Source organism: Cydia strobilella, chromosome 13, assembly GCF_947568885.1.
Source record: "Cydia strobilella chromosome 13, ilCydStro3.1, whole genome shotgun sequence".
NCBI lineage: Eukaryota > Metazoa > Arthropoda > Insecta > Lepidoptera > Tortricidae > Cydia > Cydia strobilella.
Window position 1 is genome coordinate 7,034,964 of NC_086053.1, and position 14,458 is coordinate 7,049,421.

The window sequence follows — 14,458 nt, forward strand, 5'->3', positions numbered from 1 at the left end:
AAATGGCCGGTATCTTATTTTTGTTCGCATAACATTCCTAGCAATTGTGAAAGTATCGTAAAAGTAGGTATAATTCCAATTCAAGACCGATTTCCCGTATACGACGCGTACCTCATTTAGTTTTACAGTAATCCACGTGATCGACATCCATTATTTCCTTGATTTTATCACAAATTGAGTATAAATCGCCTTGCTTTAATTAATGCTTTCTTAAGCTATTAAGATTCTTTCAATTAATAGCATCATTGAGAGCGCTTGATTTCTAATTCATTAAATCTTATTGTAACTGGAGAGCTCACTAGTCCATGTAAGTTAATATATTGCCTGCTACGAACATTGATCAAGTTAATTAAATGTAATATAGCTCCTCAACTATATTTTATTTAGCTCCAGGTTGCTAGGTGGGTACATTTTAAAATGAATCGTAGAGTTATCACTTGAAGTAATGTGGGAGCGTCAATGTACGATTCATTGTCATCGTGGATAGGCATCCACGATGACAACCGTATACATAACGCCAATCGAAAATTAAAAATGTATCCGAATGACAGATGCAAAGCAATGAAAGTGACGTGATCATTTACATACATACATACATCAGTTTTTGGCGTTCGCGCGTTCTCTATAAACGAATGTCACTAGGCATACACATTATATAGGCATTTTATGTCGGTGATACTATTTTCAAAATATAGTTAAGTTATAACTTTTTAACAAGTTTACATTTTCAAATAGTTGATGTAAAATAATGCAACAAAGTGTACCTACATAAAGATGTATATTATTTAAGCTTCTTTAATAAAGAATTGTACAGGCATTTATTTGTATTCACAAGTCAATGTTTCATAGTCTTAAAGTTAAACCTTACCTGTTTACTCTAGAATTCTGACTGACGGGCTCGGGTTGCAAAATTAATGTGAAAATAAACAATTCTAGCTTAACGCTATCCATCAACTGTCAATTTCATTTTACATTTCCTGAACTGTTATTATTTAACAGTTATTAAGGACACTTTAATTATAAAATATTTTATTTCCTTTCGTAAAGTCATCATTGAGTATAAACGTGCTCTGGATTCGTAGGTATATAGGACGTAGGTAAAACTAGAAAAACCGTAGAATAAAGCATAACAGTCAATCAATATTAAACTTTATATCAATGCATTAAGACAGTTGAGGAAAGCTTTATTTTGGTCGTGTATTGATATTTTTGAGCACCTCGGCCGCTCCGATATATCTGATGGCGACTGTACGTTGGTTAATTACGGAAAGAGCAAAAACAACGACCACCCACGGCCTCGGCCGTTTCTTATGGCCTCCAGTGTATCGAGTTACATTCGGGTTTTCTTTACAGGTCCCTTAGTTATGGCTTGAAATTTAAACATATTTTAACATTACTTTTAACGCCTTTTAGCGTAGATATGAAAATTAAGTTTTTTTTGCGAAAATTCGTCTACAGATAAAACATCAAAATACATGGCTCCTACTAAAGAAATATAACAAGAAAACGAGGTGTAAGAAGGCTTATTCGCCTCAAGTAATTAACTACCTAACCACAGATGGCGTAATTTGCATGTAGGTAATCGTAAGTTAGAATTGTATTCGGGGGGGCGTCGTGGTAGAATGTTCGCGATCGCAGGACGCCTCCCCAAATGGTAAAATGTATTGTGGAAAACGCCGGTGTGGGTTTAGTGGGTAGGCTCCCTCTCTGTTAGATTGTAAGAGCAATCGAAGATACGCATCCCGTTACCAGAATAACACCAGATGCGTTTCCGCCGGGGAATGTAATGCAACCTAATTGAATGTAACCCCACGTGTGTGTAACGGTACGGACATGCTACGGTCTAACTGTCGCAGGGTAACCACAATGGCCTTAGTGTCCGGGAATGTTGCTCTTGTACCATTGATAGCGGATACTAACGCCCTTTAAAGGGTATTTCAAATACAATCAGCTATGCAAAAATAGTCCAACTGGATTTAAGTTAAACTTTGTGTGTCGAGAAGTTGTAGCACTTGTGGACTGTCCCTTACTTATTATGATATTACTTCAAGCTAAGTTTTGAATCATCAGATGACTAAGAAGAAGTAGCAAAAATATATTTACTAGAAATGAATGGAATTGGAATTAATAAGGAAATGTGTGCGTCATTATCGTTACTTTATCCCTACTATAATGTTATTATCCATACTAATCCATACTAATATTATAAATGCGAAAGTGTGTCTGTCTATCTGTCTGTTACCTCTTCACACTTAAACCGCTGAATCATTTTGGACAAAATTTGGCATGGAGATAGTTTGGGCCCCGAGAAAGGACATAGAGTAGTTTCTGTCAACAATTATCATTCCACGCAGACGAAATCGGGGGCAGAAGCTAGTGCGTTATAAATGCTATAGTAAGTCTCTAGATATGTCTGTCTTCACATTTAAACCACTTAACCGATTTAGATGAAATTTGGTATGGAGATAGTTTAAGGCCTGCGGAAGGACATAGATTTTTTTTAATCGATCTTCGTCATCATTCCACGCAGATGAAGTTGCGGGCAGAAGGTAGTTATTAAATAAATACTAATATTAATAATATTATTATTGTGCGTTTGGGAATGGTATCTGCCACGTGTATCCCTTGCTTTTAGAATAATCTATCTAAAGGACCTCTGAGCTGTTGGCTTCAGCCAGTTCAGCCCCACGCACGCCCCCCAAAGGTCCGGGACCTCATGGTCCCAAGATATGGAAAGACAGACAATATTATTAATATTAGCTAATCAGACTCATTGTGCATTCAATATAATATATCTCCAGAAATATTTAGACACGATTACACGACAATTATTAATAGGTATGGCTTTTAAAACTTACTTACCCTTAAATACCGATTTAACAATATAGTAGGTACTATTTTGGTCCACATAATAAATCGGTAATCGGAAAATTCTTTCAACAACGAGACACAGCAGCTAATGTAAAACAGTAAGACAAGTGTCTGTAGCTACTAAATTATTATTTTTCCCACAGCGATGTCACCAATTAGGTTTACCAACATCAAGGTCATCTATAACATTTTAAAATTAATTCTCACGGATCACGAATTTAAGATGCTCTAATCCGTCCGGAATAAGACGTGTTATACGACAAAGTTAATCATCGCCTCCGACATGAATGTCTTCAATCTTATTTTTACAAGGGTAAGGTTTCGATTTGGATGAAAGATTGTTATTAAAGAGTAAGTGTAGCTCGGTTTTACTGTAATGTATTTCGGACGCGACGAATCAGCTGTCACTTCACACGGAGCTTTGCTCGTCCGCTCCTCCGCAAATCAATGTCGTCTGTCACTGATTAATTCAAAGAAGATAATGGCAAAGTATCTTCTAGCAGGTATTGTTTGGTACAACTGCTACCCTCGCCTACGGGTACAAATTAATATATAATAAAAAAAAACTCCGATTTCTTTATTAGCAGGCCTTTAAAACGCCGCTGTTTCTATAAAATTGATAGACCTTTCAATTCATTTTGCTCTCCCTGCTGTCGGGAGGCTCTGACGGGAACTTCGCGGGCTAAAAAATTTATTTTTAATCATTACATGTAAATGACCGATCCATAAAAAGTTGTAATGGCGTTGTACATAATTACATGATCAATCATTGTAGGTACTATTTATTACACAAGTAGGCTTGCTAAATATAAAATATGCAAATTCAATATCAAATAAGCACGGGACATTAGTTTCTATACAAGAATTCGCAAACAAGAGTGATGTTTTCCGCTCTTAACGATTCTTGTTCTGAAAGTAGTACTACTTGCAATGTATTGTCAGTTCATCTATAATTTATTGCGCTGACAAATATATTATTTTTATGTGTTATACATGTATTTATTAAACATATAATCCTAAAGACTTGTCAAACACCTGTTAAATAAAGTATATTACATTACATAAAACTTAAAAGCTATATCTAAAAATAAATAATACTAACCTTAATTACATTGGCATTCACTTGTATATTATTATCCTGTTTTTTGATGCCGCTGTTAAACTTCGTGGTTTTTAAACAATGGAAGAGATGTACCTCTGTAAACCCTTTTATTTCTTAAAATAATTTAAAGTACCTATAAATACTTTAAGAACAAATTTATTCGAACAATAAAAGTCAAATAAAAATAAAACGACTTCACCGGAACCTTGAAGGCAGCAAATAATTGTAACAATAACTTTCGATTACATGGTACATTTATAGTTGTAAACTTTTCCACCTTATTTAATGTAGCCCCCGCAGTGTTTATGTTTCAAAGTAGCTCCGCTCTTCGGGTCAGTTATAGGTTCTCGATTTGTTGATGAACCTGCGTGGGTTTTATGGCATGTGCATTGAGCATTGAATGCATAATATTATAATCAAGTCAAGGCTAATAACATGGAACAATGTTGAGATAACACCGGTAAACGCAGATTAATTCTTCCGATAAATAATAATAACACAAATACGACAGTTACTGTGTAACATTTGAAGAGAATACTCATATCAATCGGCTTTTAGGGTCTTGACGATAGTTTTGGTATAGGTATGTTGTTTATATTTAACTACTAAATTTATTATCACGACACACATGAAGGACCTATCTACTATATAAAATGTTTGACAGTTGACAGTTGTTACCTACACTGATCACGAATCACGAATAAGCACAAAGATACCTCCCAAAGGTCCGGGACCCCATGGTCCCGTGATATGGAAAAGACATACAAATAATAATAATAATAAGCCCACAGGGCAGCTTGTGGCGAGCTGTTGAGGAGTGACGACCCCACGCACCCGAGTGCTCCAGAGAGTCGGTCAAGGTCTCCGTCTCCGGCGTGTCTTCGTCGGTCGGAGTGGACCCGCAGGACTCTCAGCTCTGGCTTGTCTTCATTGGCCGTCCAGAGGGGAGTCGTAAGAGCTATATGCTCCAGGGGTGAAAGTGTTAAAGGGCATAACGCCGCGAGTAACTTCGGAGAAAGCGCAGCACTCGTCTCGACACCCCTGAGCCGCTCACGTCGGTGTTGCGCCAGGCCGTCTTTACGATGGCGCATCAGGTGCCCATCTAACGAGTGGCGAGTCACCGCCTGCCTCGATAACTTGTGCAAGCAATGTTATGGTAGGTGTCCGGACTTCTTTGCAATAGCCCAGTCTTTTTTCCACCCAAACTTAAACCATAGACCAGTACTTTGTCCATATTCTCTACAATAGCTTCCAATGCCTGCTCAAACCGGTTCACGGGTATCTATTGATGTACCCATGAATGGGTTCCAGCAGGAGTTCTACATGACATCAAATTTCTCCAAACGGCCTCTACGTGTTGGATCTACATCCCCACGCACGCCTTATAAATGACCGGGCTCGAAAGACCCGAGAGTTTTAAAACTGAGGTACACATAATAATAATAAAATACTTTATTGTGCACTACAAAGAAAAATACATCTTAAAGGCCGGCAACGCACTTACAACCCCTCTGGTGTCCATGGGCGGCGGTAATCGCTTTCCATCAGGTGATCCGTCTGCTCGTTTGCCTCCTATTTCATAAAAAAAAAAAAAAAAAAAACATGTTACAAACAAAGACAGGACATAAGTGAGTAGGTAACAACAATTAGGTAGGTACTTATTGACTAATTACGAAACTTTTATACAAATTAAATGTTGATGATCAATACAGATTAAATGAACAACATGATGCATGTGCAATTTACTTGTAGATAGTATCACATTAGGTACATATTAATATCCTCTAAAGGTTCATTTACCTATATCTTAAATTTTGCGTGTCGCAAATCTCGCAATTAATACTTTTGTGTAGGCACCTTATAAAAATTGTACTGGCCATAAAATCGGCAAAGAAAAACATTGCCTGGTGCAAACAAAGATGAACCAATTACATTAATATGTCGCCATCGCACACGAGGTGGGCGCAGTTCATTTACTTCCTCATGTATAAAACCGTCATGTGTCTGTGACCCACGCACGATTCAGCCACTAATAAGGTAATAACCGCCGTATCATTGGCACAAAAAAGGCTCTCATTGAAAGTGAACAATTTTGATGAACCTTAACTAACATTGCTTTTTGGAGAGCGCGATATTTTACGCTCTTAATTGGTTGGTATAACGAGTTTGTCCTTTATTCAGTGCGGTAACTTCAAAGCGTGCGTGGATATTTTAAACTTTAAAACAGATTAGCAATGGCCTCTTACTGACATTATTATAATGGACGTGCGTAAGAGATTTGCTGAAAAGATTTATGAACTTTCGCTTTGTTGAGAGTTTAATGTAGTGAAAATATTGCAACTGAATCAATCAAAACCGTCCAGTGTAAAGAACGCTGGGGGCCTGGCGGTAAGGGCGGGCGACTTTCAATCCGGAGGTGGCGGGTTCAAATCCCGGCTCGTACCAATAAGTACGAGCCGGGGTTTCGGAACTTATGTACGAAATATCATTTAATATTTACCAGTCGCTTTTCGGTGTAGGAAAACATCGTGAGGAAACCGGACTAATCCCGATAAGGCCTAGTTTACCTCTGGGTTGGAAGGTCAGATGGCAGCCGCTTTCGTAAAAACTAGTACCTACGCCAATTCTTGGGATTAGTTGCCAAGCAGACCCTAGGCTCCCATTCTATATTTCTAAGGCTCAACATTTAATCAATGATTCAGTGATTTTAATGCACGCAAAATATTTTCACTTAAGCTACCCCGCCGTCAGTAGAAAGAAGGGCGCAACTAAAATTTTATTAAAAATGTAGTTGATTTTATTGCAGTGATCAGCAAAAAAATGCACATCTATTTACCTATACTAGTATTTTATTTGATGTATTATTATAACAAACAAGTTACCATAAGGAAAAAGCACTTAAATGTGCAAAAATTAAATGAAAAAAAAAACAATATTTAACAACCATTTTTTTTATTCTGTCTTTAGTATTTGTTGTTATAGCGGCAACAGAAATAGATCATCTGTGAAAATTTCAACTGTCTAACTATGTTCATGGGATACAGCCTGGTGACAGACGGACAGACAGACAGACGGACGGACAGCGGAGTCTTAGTAATAGGGTTCCGTACCCGAAGGGTAAACCTTGGTCCGTGACTACGCAGCAACGAGTTGAAATACTTTGATAGAGGCATCTGTCGTTATAATTATCTTCAATTCATCTTGAATTATGTTTTTTTTGTATGCTTTATCATCTGTAAAGTAAATGTCTTTCTAACACTTTTTACAGATTTTTTTAAGTCATTTCATTACAGTTCCAGCAAAAGTGGAGTTTCAACACTTTCAACTTCATGTCAATTACGCTCTTCTTCCTACTGGCCGAAGTACAAACAGCAACACTCTTAACTCTCCATCGGTGGACCTTATGCCTTTTGTAATAAGGTGTGGAGTGAGTTAACAGTGTGCAGGGTTATGGTACGTGGGCAAGGTCTGAGAGAACACGTTAGTTTTAAATATTATTCACGAGACTTGGCAACACGTTACGAAGAGCTTAAACAATGGTATTAAATTAGTCCTCGTTTCATTTTGTATAACGCACAACGTTCGTCATTATAAAAAAAACCGACCAAGTGCGAGTCGGACTCGTGCATGAAGGGTTCCGTACCATTTCGGAAAAAAACAGCAAAAAAATCGCGTTTGTTGTATGGGAGCCCCATTTAAATATTTATATTATTCTGTTTTTAGTATTTGTTGTTATAGCGGCAACAGAAATATATCATCTGTGAAAATTTCAACTGTCTAGCTATCACAGTTCATGAGATACAGCCTGGTGACAGACAGACGGACAGACGGACGGACAGACGGACAGCGGAGTCTTAGTAATAGGGTCCCGTTTTTACCCTTTGGGTACGGAACCCAAAAAAACACGTAAATCTTTTAATTGGTATCAAGTTTCGACTCAACTTGACCTAAATTCTGACTGTGTAACCGTAACCAACTTTGTAAACAAACGGTGTATATATACGATAGTATTGTTATTGTTTTTGAAACGAAAATAAAGAATGCTGACATTTTTCGTCAGCTTTTAGGTGCTCCATAATTTTTGAGCTTTATTACGTATACAAGCAAGGATACTTATCGATATTTTTAAAAGCTGTTTTCCAATTTCTAAACTTTATAAAGATATTATTTTTTTTAGAACTTCATAAACTTTTACTCGTTTATAAAGATCTCAGAAGAATTCTAATGCTGTATTTTCTACAAGTACAATAAGTAATTGATTATAGTTACAAATTATATCACGAAAAGTACCGAAGTGTTAAAACGTTAGGTTTGGTCAAGACTTAACCAAAAATAAATATATCCTTGTTACCTACACTTACCACCAGGGCATGGGCATAGACGTACGTAATATATTTTCATTCCTTTATTTCAATATTTTGTCTTACAAATGACACTGACCAATTTATTAATGTCGTTCATCACTGTAGTAGTCGGCAGCATTAATATCTCATTCACGCATGCGTCACTCTCGTTACATAATCTTAAATATCAGTTTTCGATCACGTTTGATCTCTCTGACCCTAGATTTCGGGCTACCGTGAGCACGATCTTATCTCAAAGCAAACAAGTCAAATTAACCTTACACGGCGAATCATTAAAGTTTAATTTTGAATAAACAACAGTCGGCGGCGGAACGTTTGAATCATCTCATGTTAACAATCAGAGATTAGCATGTTAAATACCTGCGTTCATTTGATAGGAATATTATTTTGATAATTAGCAAATGTTTCACGAAATATAAATTAGGTATTCAAAATGTATTCCAAATAAAATTTCAACCAGTGTACACAATTTATATAAAATTGCCGTTCGAGTCAAGAAACATACATACATTACCTGTACCTACTAATTTCAACCGGATGGTAGGTTTAAGCAAGACCGGCAGTAATTTTAATATTAATAAAATATGCGATTTGCAGAAAAATATCATCAACTATAAGAACCAGGAATTGGGACTAGAATCGTTTGGTCAACGAAATCATCCGCGAGCATCGGTTTTTTATTGAGACCGATATTTTGCAATAATAATCGTCAGCCTAAAGCCATTAAGGCAATGAATGGCGAATGTGGGGCAATATCCTGCACTGGGCCGTAGGAAGCCGGACCAGTCTGACTAATGGCGGAGATGAGTCGATACGCGGCGCGGCGGGCGCGGTAAAGCGTACGAAATGATGGTTCGCCGTAAAGTGCAAGGACAATGATAATGCGTCCGCGCCGGTTACAGCTTCATTATACTGAAGATACTCCACTTCATACTAACTACATATTAGGCACATAACGCTCTGTCGACATATTAATCGATATTTTATCGACACATTGTCATCAAAATTGTATAAAACCCGACGCGCTGCAGAATCGCGGCAGCCATGCGCCAAACCATGCTATGCGGCGCGGTATTGTCATGTAACATTTTTTTATAAGTTATGATAGACTGGAAAGAGTTTATACAGGGTGTCCTTAGCCATTGGAGAAAGCCGAAATGTACATATGCATTAGGCTATTTAGAATTAGTATACCAAGTATATATGTATAACAACCGGTGTAGCGGTTACGAAGAAATTAACAAATTATGATTTTTTACTTTGGAGCACCTTGTATGTGTTAATAGCTCCTGAGGTAATAAATAGTATGAAACCTTCTTCGACCTTATTGATTACCATTTTTATAAGATTCTGACTTTTGACTAATGTCATCATTGCCGGATATTTTCGAACAAGATGTCAAAAATACTGCCAATGATTAATACAGTATATTTCTTTTTGTTGTCGATCATTGGAATTATTTTTCGTTTGAAAATTTATTTTTTTATCTTTTGTTCTAATAAAAAAATATTAACGTTAGAAGTAAGTAAGTATTCCTGAGAAGTAACCCTACGTGGGATTTCAGGGTTTGCCCAATGGCTAGGGTCACCCTGTATGTCAAATGGACCTATAACATTTTTAACAATTCATGATCCATGTTCAGCCGGTCAGTTTTCTTTTGAGATGTGTTTTTATGACAAGAAAGTATCCGAAACTGAAATTGTCATAAAATTAATAAAACAAGAGCGATAAGGCGGATGCAGACAAAATACTATAGTTAAAATCTTAACTTTAAATCTGAGCTTGTTTTTATTAAAACGAAAAGCTTGAAACGCACCTTCTGTTCTTATTTACTCTGTGTTCGACAACAAAGTTAAGGTCGACCCCAATCCAATGGTAATTCTTATAATTTTCACTTGTAATTATATGTGTAGTAGATCTTCAGATAGAAAGTGTTTTAAAAAGAGTATTTTAAGATTGTTTTAGTATATAGGCTCTTAAGTTAAAGGTTAACATACCTTTATTTTGAATTTAAAATCTGTTTTAAAGATACTTGTAAAGTACTCGTACTCGTATATTAATAAAGTAGAAGTTATTTATTTTTGTTATCATTGTTAATTTTTTTACTTTAAGTACATATATAAAATCGCAAACTTGGTTAACTGCTAAGATTTTTGGCGCGTATCATGTGTGTGTTCTTATAATATTTCTTTGAAAACAACAAGTTCGTATATATTCAATTTATTTTTACCTTGCACGACTTGTTTATCAGCATACATTACTACTACCTATTACTACTAGATACGTTCATATTTATGATTTCGTGCCACATGGCTTTATCATATATAAATCAGTAATGGAGCAGATTATACATGCGCATAATAAAGAAAGATCGTGAGCAGAACCCTTGCATTTCTTCAACAGTTCCTATTTGTGACAGCGTCCCGCCATCGTTATGAAATATGAATTTGTTAATCTATAGTTACAAACAAGAAATACAAGCCATCCATCCTTAAACCTTATTACTATCCACTTAAACTTCTTTATCCTACAAACTTTATACAAACTTTAAAGTGCCGAGTAAAAACTATGAAAAATGTATGTATCACACTCGGTAGCCACAACATCTCGTTTATTCGCTCAAACTAGTTTCGGATATCATAACTGTTATGTTAATGTCTTTAAGGTGTTTATTTAATTTACAATGGCTATTATGTTTCAGAGCTAGTGAGCTAGACACCTAACGACACGACAATCAAAATAGCCGTGTTTACTTTATTCAACTTCCTTATCACATTCGCGGAAAATGTGCTAATTTTTTTTCTTTTTTCCTTGAAACGATGACTCGTGCCGCTTATTTTAAATCTTTACATTAAATCAAGCTACCCTTCCTCACCTTAAGATCATTGTATATTGTAAAATTTATTGTTGCAATTATTGTACATAAGTAGATATTTATATTAAATTAAGTACATACAAGTTTTTTTACCACTTATATGCTACCTTCTGAAATAATTTTGAGATTACGCAATCATAAAACTGATCATTTTATGATTCCAGTTCGGTCATTAAAACATCTTCATAAACTTCATACTCGGGCAGTATAGGTAATCACTAAATGTAAAATCACTTTCGAAATCGTCATCCGAAAAGGACATGAACTATTAAAATGCGAACGGTTTTCTGTAATAACTCCAAGATATATAATTCTTCGAAATTTAATTGTAAATCGAGTCGTAAATTCGTGACCTTAGCTTACCTTATGTAACGCATCCTTCGACCTCGAGATTCGAAATTTTAGATTGAAATGAATATAACCCTTACGCTAGTTGCTTTAAGAAACGAATTAATTCACATATAGTTGTCAAAACTGCGTAATTGAATGTAACGATGGCTGTCGTCACAGCTATGCCATTAAATTCGTATGAGAGCAATCGTGAGCAAAATAAAACTCATCGGAATTGTTCCAGCTGACTCGATGACTTAATTATTGTTATTTCCACGGCCTTAGCCACGTAATTGCGGCTTGTGTCATCTATAATAAGAGTAGGAGTCATCATTGTGTTTAAAATGAGCTACTTGGATTTTTGGATCGAAGTTGCGCAGTGTTATAGGTACTTAACTTCAACAAGCAAAGATTAAGTTTTATTGTAAATTTAAATACAAATAAAGTCGATTTAAATATAAAAAAGGAAATCTGATTTAAATTCCAACTGAACCTGAATTGTAATAACTGAATTAACAATGAGCGTTATAATACGAATCATGTTATGCTCGAGCTTCTGAGGTTATATTATAACATGATGTTTATTACGTCCCGAGTTTCAAAAGACGTCATAACACAATGGACGCGTATGTGCAGTCGCGGTAAAATTCTTAATTAGCACCTCTATTAGTTAACCCATTGTATTAAGAGCAGATTGAAGCCATAGCTTGCTTCATAGCCTTAACCTAGATCAGAACGGCGGTATGTTGCAGTGTCGCATTAATCTTCGGTGACGATTAATAATAGGCTCCCATCGCTTTGTACATCGGAATCATCGTCTATTGTACATGATATGTAAAAATTGTGAGACACACGGTTCTGCTAGTTTGATCAATCGGAAATATATTCACTTTGAATTGATATGTAAATTTATTTGTTTTAATGATTCAGTGTGTATTAAATATTGTCAATAGTATAACTAATATAACGCCAAAATAACTTAATTTACAGTGGTGAAGGGTAGAATAAGTTTTCTGCCAACAAACTGCTATGCAGTTTGGCAGATAAGTAGCAACAATACCTCTTTTTTTAATAATAAATAAATTGAAAAAAAAAAATAGTCCGACACAAAAAACTCACGACATCGGCGCTCACATCCATAAACAGATCCCTTGGCATTAACTTCTGGATCACTTTAGCGATATGTTAAATTAAAACTATTTTCTGTATTAAAAAATGTCCGGGGCGTTTCCTTATTTCAATAATAAACATCGTGTGATGAGTGGTCTGAATTTGTGATGACTACCCCCAATTTATTGATACACTTTTCGTCGGGTAGTTAAACAAATCTCTGTTTATGACATTTTGCTGGAGCATCAGTTATAAGCGAACGAGACCAGTGTAACCTACGTCGAAAAGTCGAAAATAAAGGTAAACAAAATCAATTCGCTATAAATCCGTTAAAAATGATGCACTTAGATTAATTAAATTAACTCTAATTCAGTTAATACCTGCATGGAACACAGATGTAGGTAACAGTGGTGTCATGAAAATAAGATGCTAAATATACTATTTTAAGTGGATATTCTAATATCAAGCACTGCATAGCATATCGATATCGGTAGCATTTAAAAATACCATTTTAACATTGAACTGAACAAAGTTAAATCAATCAACGTATCCGTGTGTATCGCGACCAATCGCGCGTGTTCCAGTTCAAGCTAACCTCAAATGGCGCCCGCAAATTGTTTGTACCCTTTGTTTCGGCAAATTCATTCATACACATGCTACGATACGAGAATCTATCTTGTTAGGCAAGATCGTATCATCATTTGTTATGAAATAGCCATTCGAAGTAGGTACGTACGCAAGATTGCAGATGAAACAAATTACTGTTTCGGTTTGCGCAGGTGTACAATATAATCGGTTTTAGAAATATTTCACTGATTTAGTGGTTAGCGTGATGTTTAGAACATTTTTGGGACTGTTTTTTATTTGTTGTGGTTCTGTTTAATGTTTATTTGGGCACAAACGGTACAATAAAATTATTACAGGTATTAGTAATATTAATTAATACATGAACCAATGAAGTTGCCACTAACTACTAACGCATATACAATAAAAACAGAACGGAATAACAACTATATCTACAGAACAAACATTTGTCGGCATTATAAATAAATTTAAAAATAAAAGAGAATAATGGAAGAAAAAAAGAGCTAAGAAAAATATTCTAAACATTATTCAAAGCACTAAGAACCTCAAAGTTAAACTTAACTAAGAAGATGTTAAACATATCAATGTGTGAGAACTTATTATTATTACACTTGCACGAGTTGCACGGTTTATCAATGAAGCAGTTCGCTTTATATTTTTTTCGCGTAAAGGGGATGTGAAAGAGTTTGTGATGTCGTGTGTTCAAATGAGGAATTCTTAAATTAATTTCATTTATTAAATAAGGGGAAGAAATTCTAATTTATCAAGATACATATATTGTCGATATTAATCTATTTGAAAATGTCCAATATATATTAAGGGCTACTAAGTACCTATACGACACTGAAAACTTATTGTTACTTATATAAAAAAAAATTATAAGTTTCATGATTTTAATTTAATTGGAATTATTAGATTTTTTAAGTATTTACTAACTAATCTTTTAACATGCAAAAATATGTAATGTGTATAGTTATAAATAATATTATTCATTCAATTATTCATGCACTTATGTATCTCTGGCTATATTATAGGTTCATACACTTATATTTCACTTATATTTAGTACTTATATTTATTTCTTGCAGTTAAATTGTTACAAACGAAGTTAATAAGATATTACTATTGCAATATACATATTTAAAAACAGATGCGTCTATTATGATTTACAAAAATAGTCTAATACTGACAAAACCACAACAAAGTGAGAATCGTTAACTTA

The 14,458-nt window shown here is 35.2% G+C and overlaps 1 protein-coding gene across 2 annotated transcripts in view; it reads left to right on the forward strand.

Moving 5' to 3' along the window:
* LOC134746581 (transcription factor hamlet-like) overlaps nt 1-14,458 on the forward strand; it is a 112,709-nt gene that overhangs the window by 27,684 nt on the left and 70,567 nt on the right. The gene's annotated exons all lie outside the window — the stretch shown is intronic.